Source organism: Delphinapterus leucas, chromosome 9 (assembly GCF_059928025.1).
Source record: "Delphinapterus leucas isolate spDelLeu-1000000601 "Yukka" chromosome 9, BTC_Dleu_Yukka2, whole genome shotgun sequence".
Taxonomy (NCBI): Eukaryota; Metazoa; Chordata; class Mammalia; order Artiodactyla; family Monodontidae; genus Delphinapterus; species Delphinapterus leucas.
In genome coordinates, this window is record NC_143137.1 from 96,493,767 (window position 1) to 96,515,144 (window position 21,378).

The following is a 21,378-nucleotide window of genomic DNA, read 5'->3' on the forward strand; positions in this document are numbered from 1 at the left end:
TGATGGTGGTGGTAATGATGGTGATGATGGTGATGGTGGTGATGGTGATGGTGGTGATGGTGGTGGTAATGATGGTGATGATGGTGATGGTGGTGATGGTGATGGTGGTGATGGTGGTGGTAATGATGGTGATGATGGTGATGGTAGTGATGGTGGTGGTGATTATGGCGATGGTGGTGGTGATGGTGATGGTGGTGATGATGGTGATGGTAGTAATGATGGTGGTGGTGATTATGGCGATGGTGGTGGTGATGGTGGTAATGATGGTGGTGATGGTGATGGTGATTATGGCGATGGTGGTGGTGATGGTGGTAATGGTGGTGATGGTGATGGTGATGATGGTGATGATGGTGGTGATGGTGGTGGTGGTGATGGTGGTGGTGGTGGTGGTAATGATGGTGGTGATGGTGGTGGTGATGATGGTGATGGTAGTAATGATGGTGGTGATGGTGATGGTGGTGATGCTGATGGTGGTGGTAATGATGGTGATGATGGTGATGGTGGTGATGGTGATGGTGGTGATGGTGGTGGTAATGATGGTGATGATGGTGATGGTAGTGATGGTGGTGGTGATTATGGCGATGGTGGTGGTGATGGTGATGGTGATGGTGGTGATGATGGTGATGGTAGTAATGATGGTGGTGGTGATTATGGCGATGGTGGTGGTGATGGTGGTAATGATGGTGGTGATGGTGATGGTGATGATGGTGGTGATGGTGGTGGTGATGGTGGTGGTGATGGTGGTAATGATGGTGGTGATGGTGGTGGTGATGATGGTGATGGTAGTAATGATGGTGGTGATGGTGATGGTGGTGGTAATGATGGTGATGATGGTGATGGTAGTGATGGTGATGGTGGTGTGGTGGTGATTATGGCGATGGTGGTGGTGATTGTGGTGGTGATGGTGGTGATGAAGGCCATAGCTACAAGTTACAATGTACCCACTACACTATGGAAACTCTTCTAAAGGTCCAACACCCACCACTTCATATAAACTTACGGCAACCTTGCAAGATAGGGACCATCATTAGCCTCCTTTCACAAATGAGGAAACCAAGGCACAGATCTGTAACTGGGCTCAGATCACACAGCTAATCTATGGCAAAAATCAGTACTGGCTTCCAAAGTCGCCTGACTTTATAGTTGGTGCCCTCAATCACTACGCTCTGCTCAAGGGTGACTACTGGCCTCGTGCATGAAGTGAGTGTGTGCCGACTGTGTCCAGCTCTGCCCAGGCACTGTGTCACACCAGGGAACAAGATGGGCACGGTTGCCACCTTCACAGGGCTTACACCCGATACCAACAAGGAACAAACAAGAAAACATCGGGTAGTGATATTTGCTCTACCCAGATTTAAAGCAAAGAGGGTGACAGGGTGACAACTTCAGAGTGGGTGCCCAGGAAAGTCCTCTCTGAGGAGGTGACATCATTTAAGCTGACATCTGAATGGCAGAGAGACACTAGGATAGGGGGAAAGGGCATCTCAGGCAGAAAAAACAGCCATGCAACGGCCCTGTGGCCAGAACCAGCTGGTGTGTTTAAGGAATGAAGAGGACGGAGGAGACAGTGCCTGCAAAGGCACCACCGCATCTGTCATTTTTTCATCTGTACATTCTGCTTGGTACCTGAGTCCTCCAAGGGAGTCTGAGCCACCTGAATGACTAACAAACAGAGTAATAAAGCTAACCAGTAGGACACGGGCAGTGTCCCCTGGCCTGTCCAAGGGCTCAGCCCACGGACATGAGGGTGCAAACCCTCCAGGCCTCCTCCTTTCTCTCCAGACATCCAAGCACAAGGTAGACAGCACGGTCTGTCTGGGAGATTCACATTCAGGGTGCAGGGACCCCTGCTGAGCCAACCCCAGGCCTCTGGCTGGCCGATGCTCCCTCCCACATGCTCACACAGGCGTCTCCATCAACCAGGGCTGCTCAGGCCAGCAGGGCAGGCAGCATGACACCAGGGTCCCACATGGCCAGGAGGGGCCAGGGAGCCATTCCCAGCTTGTATCTCCCTCGCCACGGACACAGGGACTTGTCATATGGAAACTGCCTCCTGACATGAGTCAGGAGACCCTGCACTCAGGTCCCTCCTGTGCTCACCTGCCCACCCTCCACCAACATGCTTGAAGCGTATGCTGAAGTGGCTGCAGGCCTGGGATCCCCAGCACCAATACAGAGGACCTGTGTACAACAGCTAGGGGCTGCCCTGAAACAGACGTTTGTTCCCTTCTCCCCAGGCACCCAGAGGTGGCACCCCTGGTGGTCACGGTCATGGCTGCTCGGCTCCATGTAGCCTTCAGGGACCCAGCTGCCTACAGCTCTGCTCCACCACTAGGGGCAGGCCCTCTTCCCGGGACCCCAACATGGAGACCCAACCATCAAATCCGTGTTCCTAGTGGCCAGATAGCAAAAGGGAGGATGGACAGAGTGCCCTTGTCAGCTTTGGCCACATGACCCTCCCCATGATGACCCGTTGGCCAGAATCTATCACATGACTTCACTTAGCTGCAAAGGATGCCGGGGAAAAGGTCTTGACCCAGCTAAAATGTGGGGATCCGTCACTGAAGAAGAGGGGAGAAGGCATCTTGGAGGGGGACAAGCGGTGGTCCCTGCCACCTTACCCGTGAGCATAGCTCACCAGTTCTCCAGGTGTCAGTCCTAAGGAGCCGATGTCTGCAGGGCCCACTGCTACAGGAAGAGCAAGGGCCTGAGTGCACACCAGCTCGGGGATCTAATTCTGATCCCAATTGGGAGTCTCTGCTTTGTGACAGGAGCTAATACCTAATAGCTGTTAGGATTTGCTATTGTTAACAGACGCAAAGCACTATAAAGGAAAATGGGCAGAAATTAGAGACGGCCACTTTGGAGAGCTGTTCGGCCATTTCTTACAAAGCTAAACAAATACCTTCCCTGTGACCCACTAATTCCACTCAGGTATTTACGCAAAAGAAAAAAATTGTATGTCAGAAGAAAAACAACGGAATTTGTACAGCAATGTTTATAGCAGCTCTATTCATAGTAGCTGAAACTGGAAGCAACGTAAATGTCCACACACGGGAGGGCAGGGTAAACAAATCAGTGTATGTAAATAAGAACAACTACTGATACACTTGACAACATGGGTGAATCTCTTGGAACTAAAGTTGAACAAAAGAAGCCAGACACAAAGAACACATACTGCAGGATACAATTTCTACAAAATTCTAGAACTAATCCATGGTTATAAAAATCAGAAAAGCAGCTGCACTGCTCAGGCAATGTGGGGATTGACTCCCAGCAGCCCGAGGGAAGTCCCTGGGGTGGTAGAACTGGTCTGTATTTCTTTGTGATTACACAAGTGTATACACTGTCAAAAATGTAGCAAACTGTACACTTAAAATCAGTGCATTTTTATGTGAATGTAATTTACATGCGTGACATGTCATTATGTATGTAAATTACCCCTAAAATTTTTTTAGCTTTATAATAGTATTGATTGATTATTTTTATTGAAGTATAGTTGATTTACAATATTGTGTTAGTTTCAGGTGTACAGCAAAGTGATTTAGTTATATATATATATATATATATATACACAGATATGTATATATGTATATGTATGTATGTATTTTTTCAGATTTTTTTCCCTTATAGCTTATTACAAAATATTGAGCATAGTTCTCTGTGCTATACAGTATAGGTCCTTGTTGGTTACCTGATATATATATACAATAGTGTGTTTATGTTAATCCCAAACTCGTAATTTATCTCTCCCCACTTTCCTCTTTGGTAACCATAAAATTACACAAAATGTTGGTATCACGTGTGGAGAACCATGTTCTTCTAGTCACATGGAACAGTCCCAGCGATTGGCCAAGTAGCAGACAAAGGAGGGTCTCAAAAATTTCTACAAGAGCAGGAATCAGTGACAACAGCGCAATAACATTAAAAATAAATAACTACAGGAAGCCAATTACATCCACTCAGCAGGAAATTTAAATTAGAAACTACAGAAACTACAAAAATGAAACTTATAAACGGACACAAGTGACCACCATGCCTCACACGCTGTGAGATGCAGCCAAGCAGTGTTCAGGGGAGATAAGCCAGCTTGACTTACTAGAAAACAAGCGAGATTGAGAATAAACTAAGATTTACAGCCGAAGACACTGGAAAAGAATGACAACATCAAGAAAGGTAAAGGGAGGAGTTTGATAATGCCAAACAGAAACTAGTGAAATAAAAAACAACCAGTAGTAAAACTAACCAGTAATACCAAAAGCTGGGTGTTTGAAAAAATTTTTCATAGTAAAATAGACAAATTTTTGATGTCTGGTCAATAACAAAAATAAGTCCAAAAAGGTTAAAATGGGGGACAAAAATGAAATAAAGAGATAAAGGTTACAAAAGAACACTATGCACAGAACTTCACCAATAAATTGGAAAAACGTAGTTGAAATGGAAAATTTTCTACGAAAATACAAATGACTCATAGAGACTCAAAAAAAAAATACCATAGAAGAAATGCAAAAACCATGGTGAACTTTGCACAATAAGAATGTTTTCACTTATTATATTTGTACTATTTTTAAAAGTCAATGAGAATATGAAAAAAAAAAAAAAAAAGGTAAGTAAACAAACCCAACAGCCCTGACCAGGAAATGACCAGGGCCCAGGGCACCTGACAGCCTCTGCCCAGGTGCACGAGGAGCTTGTTCTAAATTTAAAGGACTAAAACATCAGGAAATACTGGGTGCTCCTTCCTTTAGTTTTTGTTTGGTTTGTTTATGCCCATGAACCTGGAAGGGGCTGCATTCCTGCCCCTGGTGCCTTTTTGTCCACTTGCCAGGCGACCGTCCATAGCGAGGGTCTACGTGGCGCAGGTGGGACGTGCCGGGAAGCAAGGAGGGTTTGGAAGGATGCGCTCGCGGGGCACCGGTTATTCAGGGTTTGGGAGGAAAGAAGGATTTGTAATAAAGACATGCATAGCAGTGCTATTTATAACCCAGAAAACTGGAAGCAACCCAAATCACCCCCCACTGGGACTGGCCTGGCAGATACGCGGAGGAGGGGATGGAGATGCCGGGCCACGTGACACGTGGGGAGGGAGAGCTCCGTGGAGACGAGAGCCTCGTGCGTGGGGGGAGCCAAATATAATGCAGTTTGCACACAGCCACCGTAATTATGGGACACTGCAGGCATGCGCTCCCTCAGAGGTGTCAGGCCACGGCCAGGCGGCCAACAGCCAGGGTGACTCAAGTGCTAGTGTAGCCATGGCCCTCCGTATGCGGGCACATGGTCACCTCTTTGCGAATGAGGACACTGGGCTCTGAGCTGTAGGGTCGACAGCGGTAAGGGTTGGGGACAGCCCAGCCCTCCCAAGGCGTAGGGGCAAGTGATCCAGCCGGTCGTGCAGCGCCGCCTGGAAAGGGTCCAAATGATGGAAACAGAACTTTAAGATCACAGGCCTTAGCCCCAGGGAAGCAACGCCTACCTCTGAGCGTGCTGCCTCCTCGCACACCCCGGAAACGTGGATCTCAGGTAGCGGAGGGGAGGTAACACTTTAAACTCTCCCCAGAGGGCCACGTTCCCTCATCCTGCCAGGACTCCCCCCGGCCCTCTTCTGAGGTGCCCCCCACCCCCGTGTGCAGGGTCTCCTGCTCTGGCAGTCATCACGTGGGGGTCTCCCCGGTTTCTGGGCTCCCTCCACCCAGGGGTCCTGAGGACAGTGGGTGGAAGAGGGGGCGGGTAGACTCTGCCAGGAGGCCAGCAGAGTGTACTGGGCTCACTCCTGCCCAGGCCCCAGCCCAGGGTGCCTTGGCCTCCACCAGCTGCTGCCTGCACCTGGCCTTCCTGGTGGATCAGAAGCTTCACACCATGGACACAGCCCTCCTGCCCCTTCCCCGGTCCCTGACCCTCCTGCACGGCATCCCCCCAAGCCTGGCAGGCCACTAGGGTTTGAGGGCTCTCATATAGGACAGTCACAAGAGGAGGAGGCTCCTTCTCCTTCAGGAAGGTGACTACAGAAACCCTCTCCATACGGCTGGAGGGCAGGACCTCAGCTGGGGTCTCGGCAGACTGGCTGGTGGGCCTGGACCCTCATAGCAGTCAGTGTGCACAGGCTCCAAAGCAGCCCCGACTGCGGTCGGTTCCCAGGCAGGTTGCCCCTCAAACCACCGCAGCTCCCTTGCTCCTACCTGGCTGAGTCTCTATCGAAGTGGCTGGTGCCCAGGGCTTTCTGCCCAGGGTTCTGCAGGGGGGCCATGTTGATTCCGGTCCTACCCTAGGACCCAGGGTCTCCTGAACCCTCCTCAGCTTCCCCTTTCTCTCAACTCCCAAGAGAAGCTGCTAGGGGCCACACTGTGGAAACTGCACATCTCACCTTCTTCATGGTATTAATGTTAACAATATTAATAATAGCTACCATTATTGGCAGGGGGCTAGAAGGTACCCATCTGGAATCAGGACTTGGCAGCCATTGCAAGGGAGAAGTGAGTAGGGGTGGGGGTGGGGGCAGGGCTGCATGACCACTCCTGCTGAGGGGGCAGGGTTGGGGGAAGACACGAGAGAGGAGCAGCTTTGGGGTAAAGGCATTAAGTTCCACTCAGGGCCTCCTGGCACCACCACCTGCAGCATCAGGTGAAGATGGACCTGCAGGCCAGAGCAAAGATGGAAACTGAAGGTACAGACCAGGGAATCATCAGAAGGAGGAGGGTGGGAGCCATAGTGAACGTCACCAGGAAGAGAGTAAAAGACCAATTATGGGTCTCTGGGGGAAGCCTGCATTGAGCAGACGGTCTGAGGAAGGGCTGATCAAAGAGATCAGATGGAGAAAGCTGAGGGTGAGAGAACTAGGAGAGGAAAGAGTCCTGGAAGCCAGAGTTGAGAAGTGTCCAGGCTGCCTGGACAGAGAACACTGGGGGTGGGTCCAGTGGCTGGGGCACAATGTCTCAAGGAGGGTGTGGGGGCAGGGGGTGGAGATAAGTGCCACCTTCTCCATCAAAAAGCTTACTTGTGACTTCCATGTCTAGACACTGTGGATGAGCTGGGACCAGAATAACCTTTCCACCAGAGATAACCATAAAACTGGATGAAATGTGTAAGACAACTGTTTGCAGGCCATAGGTGACAGACAGGCCAGACTTGAATCCCTGAGAGAAGGACAACTTACAATCACTCAGCTCTGTGGCACAGAGGTCACATGGACCTGCTGAGGTAAAGACCAGATCGGGCAGAGAAGCAGTGGGAGTATGTGGGACAGGATGCCGGAGAAGAGGGAGCTGTGTGCAGGTCCCCAGAACTCCACGTGGGGACCTGCAAGTCCTTGGCCAAGAGCCAGTCTGTGCATATAGGCTGGGCAGGATCGGGTCATGCTAAATTAGAGGGCCTTGGGAAACACCTTGGATTTTCCAGGATCTGCAACAACAAAGCACAAAACCAAGGTCATTAGCCAGTGACTGAACTGCCTACAAAGCAGGAGTCAAAATTCTTCAGAGGAAATTAACAGAATGTTGAGTTTTACAACATATTAGTCATAATGTCCAACAGTCAATTAAAAAATAATCACTATGTATACAAAGGAACAGGAAATATGATCCCCAGGAAAGAAAAAAGCAATCTACAAAAGCTGAAAAACTGGACACAAAATGACCCAGATGTTGAACTTAGAGACTTTAAGGCAGCTATTATAACTGTGTTCAAAGAATTAAAGAAAGATATGGTCTTAATCAGTGAATGGATTGGAAATTTCAGTCCCCAAGTGTATATAAAGATAGATCAATGGAAATGATCTAATCTGAAGATTAGAGAGTAAAAAGGCTGAAGGAAAATGAATAGTGCCTCAGAGACTTGTGGAACAATATAAAATGATCCCACACACGTATAATTGGAGTCTCAAAGGAAAGAGTGTGAAATTGAGGCAGAATGAATGAAAACACAATGGTCAAAAACTTCCCAAATTTGATGAAAAACATCAATTTACATATCCAATAATCTCAACAAACCCCAATCAGGATAAATATAATAAGAACCACACTCAGACAGACAAAGTTCTGAAAACCAAAGAGAATTCTGAAAGCAGTCAGAGAAAAAAGACACGTTGCTTACATGGGAACGATTATAAGAATTATAACAGACTTCTCACCAGAAACAATGGAAGCCAGACAACAATGAAATGACATCATCAAAGTGCTGTAAGAAAAAAGCTATCAACCCCCCCCAAATTCTTATCCAGTAAAAATGTCCTTAAACAATAAAAGGTTGAAATAAATTCACATAAACAAAACTAAGAGAGTCCACTGACACAAGACACACACTACAGTTAAGGTAAATGACACCAGGTGGAAACTCAGATCTACAGGAAGGAATGAAGAGCACAGGTGGAGAAACCTGGCAGACACAATCTTACCCACACAACAGAAGTGAGCATCACCAGAGTGGAACAAATCGACATTGCAACATTACCTCTGCATCATTTATGAGGAACACAGGGGAAGTAAAACAAACGAGACATTCTACAAAGCAGCAGACCTGAACTCTTCAAAAATTTCAAGGCCCAAAAGGAAGGAAAGACTGGAGAACTGCTCTAGGCAGAAAGAAACTGAACACACACAACAGCTAAATGCAACTCGGGGTCCTGGGCTGAATGCTGAGCCTATAAAGGACATTATTAAGGCCACAGGCAACATTTGCATGGGATTAGATGGTGATATTGGAGCAAGAATAATTTCCTGATTTCAACAGTTGTACTGGGTTGATGTAGGAGAGGACTCTTGTTTTGCACAGGGGCGTGGAGGGATAATGAAGAATCATGCCTATGGCTTATTATCACATGAGTCAGAAAAAATACATAGAGAAACAGATTTATAAGGCAAATGCAGTGAAGTGTTAACAATTGGGGCATTTGGTTGAAGAGCATATAGGTGCTCTTTGTACTATTTTGCAACTTTTCTGTAAATTCGAGATTATTTTTAAAAAACATTTAAATAAGAAGCATCTTCATTGGGGCAAAAAGGAGGAAGAGAGGGCAACAGAATGGGTCAAAGTTCAAGAAAGATAATTATTTTAAATAATTATTCTTATTGAGGTATCACATATATACAGAAAAGTGCACAAATCACAAGTATGTACCCACAAAAAACTTCCACCTTCACCCAGCACCCAGGTTAGGAAACAAAACAATGGCTGCATGCTTCCTATCCTCTCCCAGTTACGACCCCACCCCCACTGTGACAGCCGCTATAGCAACCTTTGCCAACACAGATTAGTATGGACTGTTTGTGAGGTTTCAACAATTGCAGCTGTGAAGCATTTTCTCATTTGTGTCCAGGTTTTCCCCCTCAATACCATGTGATGTCCAAACATGTTTCTGTGTCTAGGACTAGCAACATTTTCATTGCCACACTATCTCCAACCATGCAACTATACCACTGTTCCTGCATCCATTATGCTGCTGTGAACATCCTTGCTCATGTCTCGGTGAACGTGTGTGCATTTCTTTTGGCAAATACCTAGGAGTGAATTTCTGGGTCATTGGGGTTGAGTATGCTCACCTTTAATGGACACTGCCAATTCTTCCCACAGTGGTTGTACCAAGTTACATTCCCACCAACACAATATACGAATTTTGGCTGCTCTACAGTCTAGCTAGTAAGAACTGGTGTTGTAAGATTTGGGGCCGTTCAGGTGGGTGCGTGTGACACTGTGATCTTAACTTTCATTTCCCTGATAACCTGAGGGTGAGCACCTTCTCATATGTTTTTGGGCCATTTGGATATCCCTTTTTGTGAAGTGCAGTTCATGTTTTCCCCAATTTTTCTATGGGTTGCTTGTCTTTTTCTTACTGATTTGTAGAAATTCTTGAATATTCTGGATCAGAATCCTTTGTCAGATATATGCATTGGAAATATCTTTTGCCACTCTGTGGCTTGGCTTTTCACCTTCTCGCACATTATTAATAGTATCTTTTGATAAATGTAAGCTCTTAATTTCAGTGTGATTAAACGTATCAATTTTTTCCTCCATGGCATTATGCTTTTTATATCCTATTTAAGAAGTTATTGCCTACCCCCAAGGTCATAAAGATATTCTCCTAGGTCTTTTTCCTACAACTTTATCGTTTCTCCCTCTGAATTAGTTCTACAATCCTTATGAATTAAGAGTGTGTATGTGCATGTGCACGTGTGTCGTGTGTGTGTGTGTGTAATACAAAGTAAACATCAAGATTTTTTTCCATACGTGCATTCAATTCACCCAGCAGTAATTCTGGAAAAGACTCTTCTTCCCCCAATTTATAAGCAAGTGTTAATGTTGTCATACATGTGTGGGCCTGTTTCTGGACTCAGTTCAGTTCCATTGGTCTATTTTTTTTTTTTTAGGAAGATGTTGGGGGTAGGAGTTTATTAATTAATTTATTTATTTTTGCTGTGTTGGGTCTTCGTTTCTGTGCGAGGGTTTTCCCTAGTTGTGGCAAGCGGGGGCCACTCTTCATCGCGGTGCGCGGGCCTCTCACTATCGCGGCCTCTCTTGTTGTGGAGCACAGGCTCCAGACGCGCAGGCTCAGTAGTTGTGGCTCACGGGCCTAGTTGCTCCACGGCATGCGGGATCCTCCCAGACCAGGGCTCGAACCCGTGTCCCCTGCATTAGCAGGCAGATTCTCAACCGCTGTGCCACCAGGGAAGCCCCCATTGGTCTATTTGTCTATCCTTGACTAAGGCCACCCTGGGTAATTACTGTCGCTTTGCAGTGAGTGATGATGCTGATGGTACAAGTCCTCCAGCTCCTGTTTCACCAGGAGCTCCATTTCCAGCTGGATTCTGAGTTCCCGGGGGCTGGAGGCCGCGTCAGACTTCTCTCTGCGGCCCTTTCCGAGTCTAGGCGGCACCCGATCAGGCAGTTACCAGTTTAATTTGTTTTGATCCAGTCTGTCTTAGTATTTATCCTGGAGTAATTAGTCCCTTTACCTTTAATGTACTTCCTGATATATTTGAGTTTATACCTACTATGTGAATCCTTGTTTTCTATTTATCCCACCTGTTTTATATTCTTTCAATCCTCTCCTTTCTTGCCTCTTTTTTTTTTTTGGATTTTTTTTTTATTATTCCAGTCTCCCATCTATTAGCCTGTTAATTACGCATCCCTTTACTTTAAAAAAAAAATGTATCAAGGTATAGTTGATGTACAGTATTATTTAAGTTTCAGGTGTACAACATAGTGATTCACGCTTATTAAAGGTTATACTTCATTTATAGTAATTATAAAATATTGACTATATTCCCTGTGTTGTAAACATTCCTTTACTATTATTTTACTATTTACTATTTACATGCCTTTATTATTCTTTTTGTGGTTACCCTTGATGACAATATGCATCCTTTACTTATTAGGGTATTAGGGTCTACCATAAATTAGCACTCTTTTTTTTAACCTCTTCCCAGACCTTAAAACTCTCTATTTCCATTTCCAACCTTCCTAGTTCTTTTGTTTTTATTGTCATGCATTTTATTTTTACATATTTACATAGTCTTTTTCTTTCCCTAAAATTTTTGTTGCCTGGGACCTTCTCTCATTTATTCAGTGATATTCACTGCTTCATGGAAAAGGTAATTATAGTGGAGAACCAAGAAATACATTACTACCTGAATTAATTTATAAACTTTAGCTGAAGCAATATTATTGAAAGCCTGGCTTTCCATGATAAGAGCCAAGCTTTGGGGTAGAGAATAGGTTTCTTTTTCTTTTCTTTCTTTCTTTTTCTTTCTTCCTTTCTTTCTTTCTTTTTCTTTCTTCCTTTCTTTCTTTCTTTTTCTTTCTTCCTTCCTTCCTTCCTTCCTTCCTTTTTTAGAGGAGTACAAATTAACTCAGTAGGTTGAGTAGGGAATACTAAATGCAGAAAGGGAAGATCAAATACAAAAGCAAAATACATAGCAGAGTGCAATCATATGGGAAGAGCTACATTGTGTTTCCCCTTTTTGTCTTTGGCACAGCACAAACGAAGGGCTCAAGGTATACTTATTTCTATTTAAAAATTTTTTCTCTTTCCTTTTTTACCACCATCCACCATCTATTTGCTTATTATAGTACTATCAGAATTGTTAACTTGTACCCCCATGGGTTTATGTACATTTTGAACCTCAGAAGGCCTTATTGTTGTTGTTTTATAGAGTCACTATTCATTTAGATTTACGCTTTCCATCCATTACTCTTTATTCCTTCCTCAGTTTCCATCTTTTTATCTGGGATTATCTTTTTGCCCAAAGAACTCCCTGTACTTTTTTTTTTTAAGTGTAGATATTCTGCCAATGAAGACTCTCATTTTTAAGTTTTTATTTTTCCTAAAATGTCTTCATTTCACCCTCACTTTTGAAGAATATTTTTCCTACCAAATTCTATAGTATTCTAGGTTGGTAGTTATTTTTTCCAGCACTTAAAAATGTTATTTAATGCCTTCTGATTATTCATTTGTGTTGAAAACTCTGCTATGTCTGATTGTTACTCCTTTGAAGTTACTTTATGGTTGTTTATTTTTACTCTGGTTCCATTGTATTTATCCTGCTTGGGGGTTCATTGAGTATCTTGAATCTGTGGACTGATAGCATTCATTTATTTTTTTAAATTATCAGCCATTATGTCCACTAATATTTCTTCTGCTCCAATATCTTTCTCTTTCTAGGACTCCGGTGTACACATTTTAGAACTTTTCAACAGGTTCCATGTATCTCTTGCATTATTTTCTGTATTTTCCATCTTTGTGCATCAGCCTTGATATTTTCTACTGTCCTATCTTCTACTAATCCTATCAGTCAACTTTCATTAATCCTCTATTCTCTCGTGTCCTATCATAAACACATGGATTGTACTGTAAATATCAATTATTGTGTTTTCAGCTCTAAAATGTATATATATATTTACTTTTTTCCTCTAGTGAAATTCTTCATCTAATCATCTATTTTCTTTAAAATATTAAAAAGTTATTTTAAAGTTTGTCTGATAACTCCAAGATCTGAGTCATCTGAGGTTTCCTTGGTATGTCTATAATTTATAATTGAATGTTGGACACAGTCCATGACAATTGATTGAGGTTCTGGGTTCTTTTACCTTTCTCCATAGAGTGTTCATCTTATCCTCTGGAGGCAGCTAGAATGTGGGCAGACTATCTTAATCCAAAGTAACAGGAGGCAGGATTTCAGTCTTTATGCCTCCTTCTATCTTTGGTTCATGGCCATTCCTAGGGTGGAGCCCTCCCCAGGCCCCAACCCAGATCCTAAATTCCAATTTTTGTCTCTTCATAACCATTAGATTGTTGAAAATTCCACTCTTAGCTTCTTAGTCTCTCATCATGTGCATTAAATATATAGGCAAGTGCTTCAGGGGCAACATCTGAGTTTGGGGCTTCCAGCCTCTTGAGTGCTGGCTATTTTGTCAGCGCTATAATTAAAATTTTCTCTGCTTCTCCAGGAACTTGCTGAGAACTCTGCTGGCTTCCCTGCCTCTCAGCTGTAGTAGCCCCATGCTCAGATTCCTAGCCACTCTAAGCCAAGAACTGGTTCACACCTGGAGATGTAAGTGGTGTGCAGAATACGAGCTCACATCTCTCCAATTCTCTTTTCTTTGGAAACTTGGCTCTTCAATTCATGGTTGTCTGCAGCTGTCTGATGCCTTCAAACCAATTTTTTCATCTGGATTTTCTACTTGTTCTCAGTGAGGGCAGTGGTCCAGTCAAGTCCTCCACCACAGCTGGAAGTAGTAACTCGAGGAAGGGATGGCATCAAACTGGAAACTGAACAGGTTTCTCTCTCTCTCTGTCTCTCTCGCACACACACACACACACACACACACACACACACACACACAAATGATGACCGCTCCCCCCCTAAGGAGCCCTTATCACGTGCCAAACTTGGTGCTATGTACTTACATGTGTTATGTCATTTGATTTTTACAGCAACCTCATAGGGTAGGTATTACATCCGGTCCCGTTTTGCAGATGAGGAAACTGAGGCTTAGAGAGGCAAACTAACTTGTCCAGGCAATCTGTTTATCCCCTGGAACCGAAATACATAGAAAAAAAGTTTAAGTTGTTTTTATTGTAATATATATGTAATATAAAAGTTACCACTTCAACCATTTTTAAGTGTACAGTTCAGTGAGATTTAAGTACATTCACTACGTGCAACCATCACTACTATCGCTTTCCAAACTTTTTCATCACTCCAAACAGAAACTCTGTAGCCATTAAGCAGTAACACCCCATCCCACCACCATCCAGCTGCTGGTAACCTCTAATCTACTTTCTAGCTCTATGAATTTGCCTATTCTAGATATTTCAGATAAATGGAATCACACACAATTTGCCATTTTTTTCATCTGGCTTATTTCCCATAGCATAGCGTTTTCAAGTTTCATTCATGGTGTGGCATGTACAGTAGTCCCTCCTTATCCACAGGGGAAACATTCCAAGCCCCCCAGTGGATGCCCGAAACTGTAGATAGTACTGAACACTATGTATATTGTGTTTTTTCCTATACAGACATACCCATGATCAAGTTTAATTTATAAATTAGGCACAATAAGAGATTGACAACAATAATACAGTCAAATAATTATAACAGTATACTGTAATAAAAAGTATGTCACTGTGGTCTCTCAAAATATTTTTATCGTACTGTAGTAACTCTTCTTCTTCTTGTGATGATGTGACATGAGAAAATGCCTACATGCTGAGATGAAATGAGGTGAACGAAGTAGGCATTGTGATGTAGCATCAGGCTACTATTGACCTTCTGACCATATGTGAGAAGGAGGATCATCTGACTAGAGTGATCCTGGAACATCGAGCCATGATGATGTCAGTGGTTGAATGTCAGGAGCAGACAATGTCAGTGATTGGGGATCTCGGGCAGAATGGCACAAGATTTCATCACACTACACAGAATGGCAGAAATTTAAGACTTATGAATTGTCTAAAATTTTTTCATTTAGTATTTTTGGATCACAGTTGACCATGGGTAACTGAAACCTTGGAAAGTGAAACCATGGATAAGGGTGAACTGCTATATCAGAAATTCATTCATTTTTATTTCGTTGTATGGATATACTACATTTTGTTTATCCAATCATCAGTGGATGGACATTTCTGTTCTTTCCACCTTTTGGCTATTGTGAGTAATGCTGCAGTGAACAATGGTGCACAAGTATCTGTTTGAGTCCCTGTTTTCAGTTCAGTTGGGCATATATCTAGGAGTGGAATTGCTTGGTCATATGGTAATCCTATGTTTAAGTTTCTAAGGAACCACCAAATTGTTTTCTACAGAACCTGCACCATTTTACGTTCCCACCAGGAATATGCAAGTGTTCTAATTTCTCCACATGCTCACCAACACTTGTTATTTGCCTTTCTAAAAAACATTATAACCATCCTAGTATGGGTGAAGTGTATCTCATTGTAGTTTTTGCACTTCCCTATTGAGTATCAACATGGAGGATCTTTTCATCTGTTTATTGATTATTTGTATATTTATTTTGAAGAAATGTCTATTGAAGTCCTTTGCCCATATTTTAGTTGATTTGTCTTTTTGTTGTTGAGTTGTAGGAGTTCTTTCTACATTCTGGATATTAAAACCTTATTTTCAGGCTTCCCTGGTGGCGCAGTGGTTGAGAGTCCGCCTGCCGATGCAGGGGACACGGGTTCGTGCCCCAGTCTGGGAAGATCCCACATGCTGCGGAGCGCTAGGCCCGTGAGCCATGGCTGCTGAGCCTGCGCATCCGGAGCCTGTGCTCCGCAACGGGAGAGGCCACAACAGTGAGAGGCCCACGTACCGCAAAAAAAAAAAAATAACCACTTTAATTTTAATGAAGTCCACTTTATCTAATTTTCTTTGGTTGGTGGTGCTTTTGGAGTAATATTTAAGAAGCCAATATAAAATCCAAAGTTCTGAAGATTTATGTTTTTTCTTCCAAGAGTGTTATGCTTTTAACTCTTATATTTGGGTTGTTAATCCATTTTGAGTTAATTTTTGTGTATGGTGTGAGGTAGGGGTCCAACTTCATCCTATGAAACAGGCAAATTCATAGAGACAGATTAGTGGGTGATTAGGCCTGGGGATGGGGGGGTGGGATTAGTAGTGACTGCTAATGGGTAGGAGGTTTCTCTCTGGGATGATGAAAATAGTCTACATTTAGATAGTGGTGATTGTTGCATAACTCTGTGAATACATTAACAACCACTGAATCGTACACTTTAAAAGGGTGAATTTTATGCTATGTGAATTATACCTCAATAAAGCTGTTATTAAAACAAACAAACAAAAAGAACAGCTGGTTGCCCCTTAGGAGGGGGACAGGACTGGCAGCCCCGCCTCCTGCTTCTAGGAGAGAAAACATGCTGCCCTCCCGTGGCCTCCAGTGGCTGCCGGCCAGACTCTTGCACTGCCAGGGCTGTGTTCTAAATCAAACACGTGGCCCAGGCCCAGGATTCTTTCTCCTCTGCAATGTCACATTTTAGGGAGCCCTTCCTGCACTTGGAGGGGCACGGGTGTCAGCATCCTTCCAGGGGCCCTGGAGAGGCAACCTTAGTGGTCTTCCTAGGCAGAGGCTGTTGACAACCGGGTCCAGAAAGGAGAAGGTGGCAGACACGGGGTGAGGGCTGTGCCTGACAGACTGTGTATGGGTCCCTGGGCCACCCCCGGCCCCCTCCGTATGACCCAGGCTCTAGGCTGGGAGCAGAGGGCGGGAGCCAGTCTGGTTGGTGCCACTGCTGTGTGGCCCCCAGTGGGCCTGTGCCCGGGAAGCTCGGGTTCCCCACCAGGCCCCAGGGGCCCTGAGCCGTCTCTGACTTCGTGCCTCCCAGCAGAGCAGGGGCCCAGAGGAAGCAGAATGCAGCTGGGTGCGAATGCAGGCTGGGGAAGGCAGCTCCCTGGGGTCCAGTGGCTAGGACTCAGCACTTTCCCTGCTGGGGGCCAGGCCACGCAATGTGGCCAAAACCAGCAAACCAACAGACGAACAAAGCAGCCTGGAGAGAGGGTCCTACAATTGTCCCCATGAGGTCCATGAAGCCAGGAAGGAGAAGGACCAGAGCGTAAGCTCCCAGGAGGGCATGGCCCTCCCCCTCCTGGCTCAGAGGCCCTAGGGGCCTGGCTGGCCTGCGGCCCCTGGTCTCAGGCACTTGCAGCTCCTCAGCAGGACTCAGCAACCACCTGGCCGCTGCACACCCGCCTTGGCATTTTAATTACAGTCATTAAGATGCCTCCTTTTGCTGTGGCCATGTATCTTCCAGGCCTTTCTGTGCAGAGCACCTCAGCTTTATCCCCTCCACCTGGCTCCTAACCCTCTCCCCTGCCCCTCCAGGGCTCACAGTCCCCTAGGGCTTCTGGCCCCCAGGTCCTCAGCTGGAGGGGCTGGGTTCTAGGCCGCACCTCAGGAACCCTGCCCCCAAGGTGCCCAAGGGTGCTCACTGCAGTATCCCCTGCCCCCAGCCCCTCCCCGTTGGGAGCCCCCAGCCCCGTGTGCTGCCTCCACTCAGACTCCCCGTGGAGTGGGGACTCCTCCAAGGGGCCACTGTCCCTCCACAGTTTGGGTGTGACACACACCCTGTCTGTTGGTCTGTCCCCTCGCAAGGCTATGAGCAAAGCGCCTGTCTCCTTGTGCCCCCTCTAAGACCTGGGCCTGTGTCTGAGTCTAATTCCCAGGAAAAGCTGTTCAGCCAAACTTAGCACAAAGTGGCAATTCTGGGGTTGAACTCTACCTAGCAACAAGATTAGCAGCTGATTTTGCGAACTGGTATTTTTATCTCTGGGACTGGAACAGCTGAGAAAAGTGGCCTCCTCCTGCACCACCTGGGGACCCCACGTCCCCACACGCTCCTCCTGGCCCCAGGCCCGGCTCTGCCTTCCCTTCTTGCTTGCAGTGGTCCCTGAGCCCGGGGGGTGGGGACGGGGATCGCAAGAGCCTCCTGCAAGCAATGTCAGCCCCCAGGTCCGTGAGGAGACGCTAGATGGATGCTGAGGCTCCCTAAGCAGCCTGTCTTCCTGTCCTCACTCACTGTCTCCCTTTTCCTTTTCCTCATCCCTCTGTCCCCCCATCCCAGATAATTTGCACTTTCCACACTGTGCTGTGCTTCGTGCCCCAGCAGACGCGGGGTTGGGGGGGTCTGTGGGGCCGGGGTCACAGCAGGCTGGGTAGCTGCAGGATGCTCTGGACCACTTCCTCGCACCCCTCTCCCAGCTCCTCTCCGCCTGCCTTCTCTCCGCCCCTCACAATGATGGGAACCTTCCGGCAGCCTCAAGCCCCAGTGCCATTTGTGTGGGTTGCCATCTGCCAAGCTGTCATCTAGGAGCCATCATGGCTCCTTGTTTTAGAGAGAAAATATTGTGATGGTAAAACCTCCCGGAAATGGACTTCCAGTTCCAGAACAGGATGGATGGCGTGGACTCCCTTTTCCAGTTCCTCCTCCCTGGACATAATCCAGCAGACACCCATTAAAGGATCCTGAAAGCTGGAAAGAAGAAGTCAGGCAGGCTGGGGCCACGGGACTTGAGAATAACATGTTGTATGTCCCGGCATTGCTTTTTATCTCCCACATACCCAGGGCTGGCGCAGGGGCCTGCAATCTGAATCGCCACTAGGCATCGACAAAACAGGCAGACAACAGGAAAGGCTGCCCTCGGGCCCAAGGATGGGAGAGGGGAGGCCCAACAGAGCTGGTGCTGTGGGCTCCCCCACCAGACACCTAAGGGAGAAAGCGTCATGGAGCCCTGAGTCTCTCCACCTCCAGCCAGTGCCATGCAGAGCCCCAGGCCCAGTGGAAGCACGCCGGCCTCGCAGGCCGCGCTGCCATGCAAGAACTCCAAAAACTAAACCTTGGAACCCTAACCCATAAAAGTAGGCCTGAAAGTATACATTAAACCTGAAAAGGGTGACTTCCTGCAAAAACAGAGGAATTAAATAAGATTAAGACTCATAACATAATAACCAAAATATCCAGGATACAGTTGAAAATCCTTCGTCATAACAAGAACAAGGAAAACCACAATTTGAATGAGAAAAGACAACCGAGGGCAATGCCAAGCTCAACTGGCCGTTGGCAGTATGGGGCAAGAATTTTAGAGCAGCCATCATAAAAATGCTTCAATAAGCAATTACAAACTTTCTTGAAAAAAATGAAGAAATGGAAAGTCTCAGCAAAGAAGTTTTATGTTTTTTTATAAAAAATTTCTCTATAAAGAAAAATATTTTCTACAAAGTAAAAATTGTACCTACAATTTTTGAGTTTTTATCGGAAATGGATGCTGAATCCTGTTAAATGCTTTTTCTGAGTCTACTGAGATGCTCATATGGTTTTTACCCTTCCTTTTGTTAATGTATTACATTGATTTGCAGATGTTGAACCACCTTTGCATCCCTGGAATAAACCCCACTGGACCATGGGGTATATGATCATTTTAATGGACTGTTGAATTCAATTTGTTAATATTTTGTTAAGAATGTTTGCATCTATGTTCATCAAGGATATTGGCCTGGAATTTTCTTTTCTTGTGGCATCCCTAGCTGGTTCTGGTATCAGGATATTGCTAGCCTCATAAGATGAGTTTCGGAGAGTTCGTTCCTCTTCTGTTTTTTGGAAGAGTTTGAAGAGGACTGGTATCAATTCTTTTTTCAATGTTTGGTAGAATTCACCAGTGAAGCCATCTGGTTCTGGACTTTTGTTTGTTAGGAGATTTTTGATTATGGATTCAATCTCCTTACTAGTAATCAGTCTGTTAAGATTTTCTATTTCATCATGATTAAGTCTCGGTAGGTTGTATGTTGCTAGGAATTTATCCATTTTTTCTAGGTTGTCCGATTTTTTGGTGTATAACTGTTTATTCCTCTTTCACTTCTGATTTTATTTATTTATTTTATGTATTCTGCTTATCTTGGTAAGTCTAGCTAAAGGTTTGGCAATTTTATCTTTTCAAAGAACCAGATCTTAGTTTCATCGATCTTTTCTACTGTCTCTTTAGTCTCTATTTCACTTATTTCTACTCTAATCTTTGTTATTTCCTTCCTTCTACAAACTTTCAACTTTGTTCTTCTTTTTCTTGTTCCTTGAGGTATAAAGTTAGGTTGTTTGAGACTTTTATTTTTTGTTTCTTGAGATAGACACCTATTGCTATAAACTTCCCTCCTAGCAACACCCAGCTGACCACGGCACTACAGGACTCGGCAGCCAGCGTGGAGCAGTGGAAGAGTCAGTTCTCCCTCTGCCACGATGAGAACGACCAGCTCTGGAACAAGATTTGATGAGCTGGAAGAGCAATGCAGTGAGATAAACAGAGAGAAGGAGAAGACTATCCAGTTGAAGAGAAGAGTTGAGGAGCTGGAATCAGAACTCTGAGAAAAGGAGACGAAGTTGAAAGACCTCCAAAAACAAAGTGAAATCATTCCACAACTCCGGTCAGAGTGTGAATACATCGCTGAGAAACTAGAGGCAGCAGTCAGTCAGAACCTAGAAGACAACGTGTGTTCTCTGAAGACGGACATTGAGAAGAGTAAGTACCGACAGCGCCACCTGAAGGTGGAGCTGAAGAGCTTCTTGGAGGTGCTGGATGGGAAGACTGACGACCTGCACAACTTCCGCAGGGGCCTCTCCATGCTGGGCGCCAACCACTAGGGCCATTTCTGAGTCCCCAGTGTGTGCGTGAGACAGAGTAGCACTACGATGTCCTCCCATTCGCGTTGCTTCTGTAAATGCAGGTGCAGGTTGGCGTGTTTCCAAACCAGGGATGCCATCCACCCTCTCCTCTCCAGAACAGAAATCTCCCCTCGCTTCTCTGGCCTTGCAAGTTTGCAGACAACTGGACAATTCTGACTCAGGAATCCAGAACTAGGTCTACCTTAAACGTTTATGCAGTCAGGGCAGGGATGTTTATATCTTTCTGAAGGGCTGTTGCAACCATATGAACTGAAAGAGTATTTTCTAATCCAAATATAAATACCCTTTCCACCTCCTGTTTTTGAGTAGCATTCATAGTATTCGAATGTCCATCAAGCCTCAGTGTATGGGGGTGTGGTGACAGCAACTTCCCTCTCAGTATATACAGAGATGCTTTAAAACAACCACTTAGCAGAAACTTGTCCCGAGAAAGAAAACAAGTTTCTGGTGGGTGTGTTTTCTGGCACGGGAATCGCCTATATGCACTCTGCCTGCTTCCACCCGCCCCCAGTTTGTAGGGTTGTGACAACTTTCCTTTTCTTGGTTTTAATTTCTGAGATTACCATGCTGTGTGGACAGCATGCAGTGAGGGTGCATAACACAGTGCCTGGCACAAAGCAGGTGCTTAATATTTGTTTAATTAAATGTATTTTTTAAAAAAAACACTTCCCTCTTAGAACTGTTTTTACGGCGGCATCCCATCAATTTTG

General features: G+C 45.3%; 1 pseudogene; it reads left to right on the forward strand.

Annotated features, from left to right (window-relative positions):
• The first annotated feature begins 877 nt into the window (after positions 1–877).
• Positions 878–20,683, forward strand: LOC111184567 (homer protein homolog 2 pseudogene; annotated as a pseudogene).
• Positions 20,684–21,378: the final 695 nt, after the last annotated feature.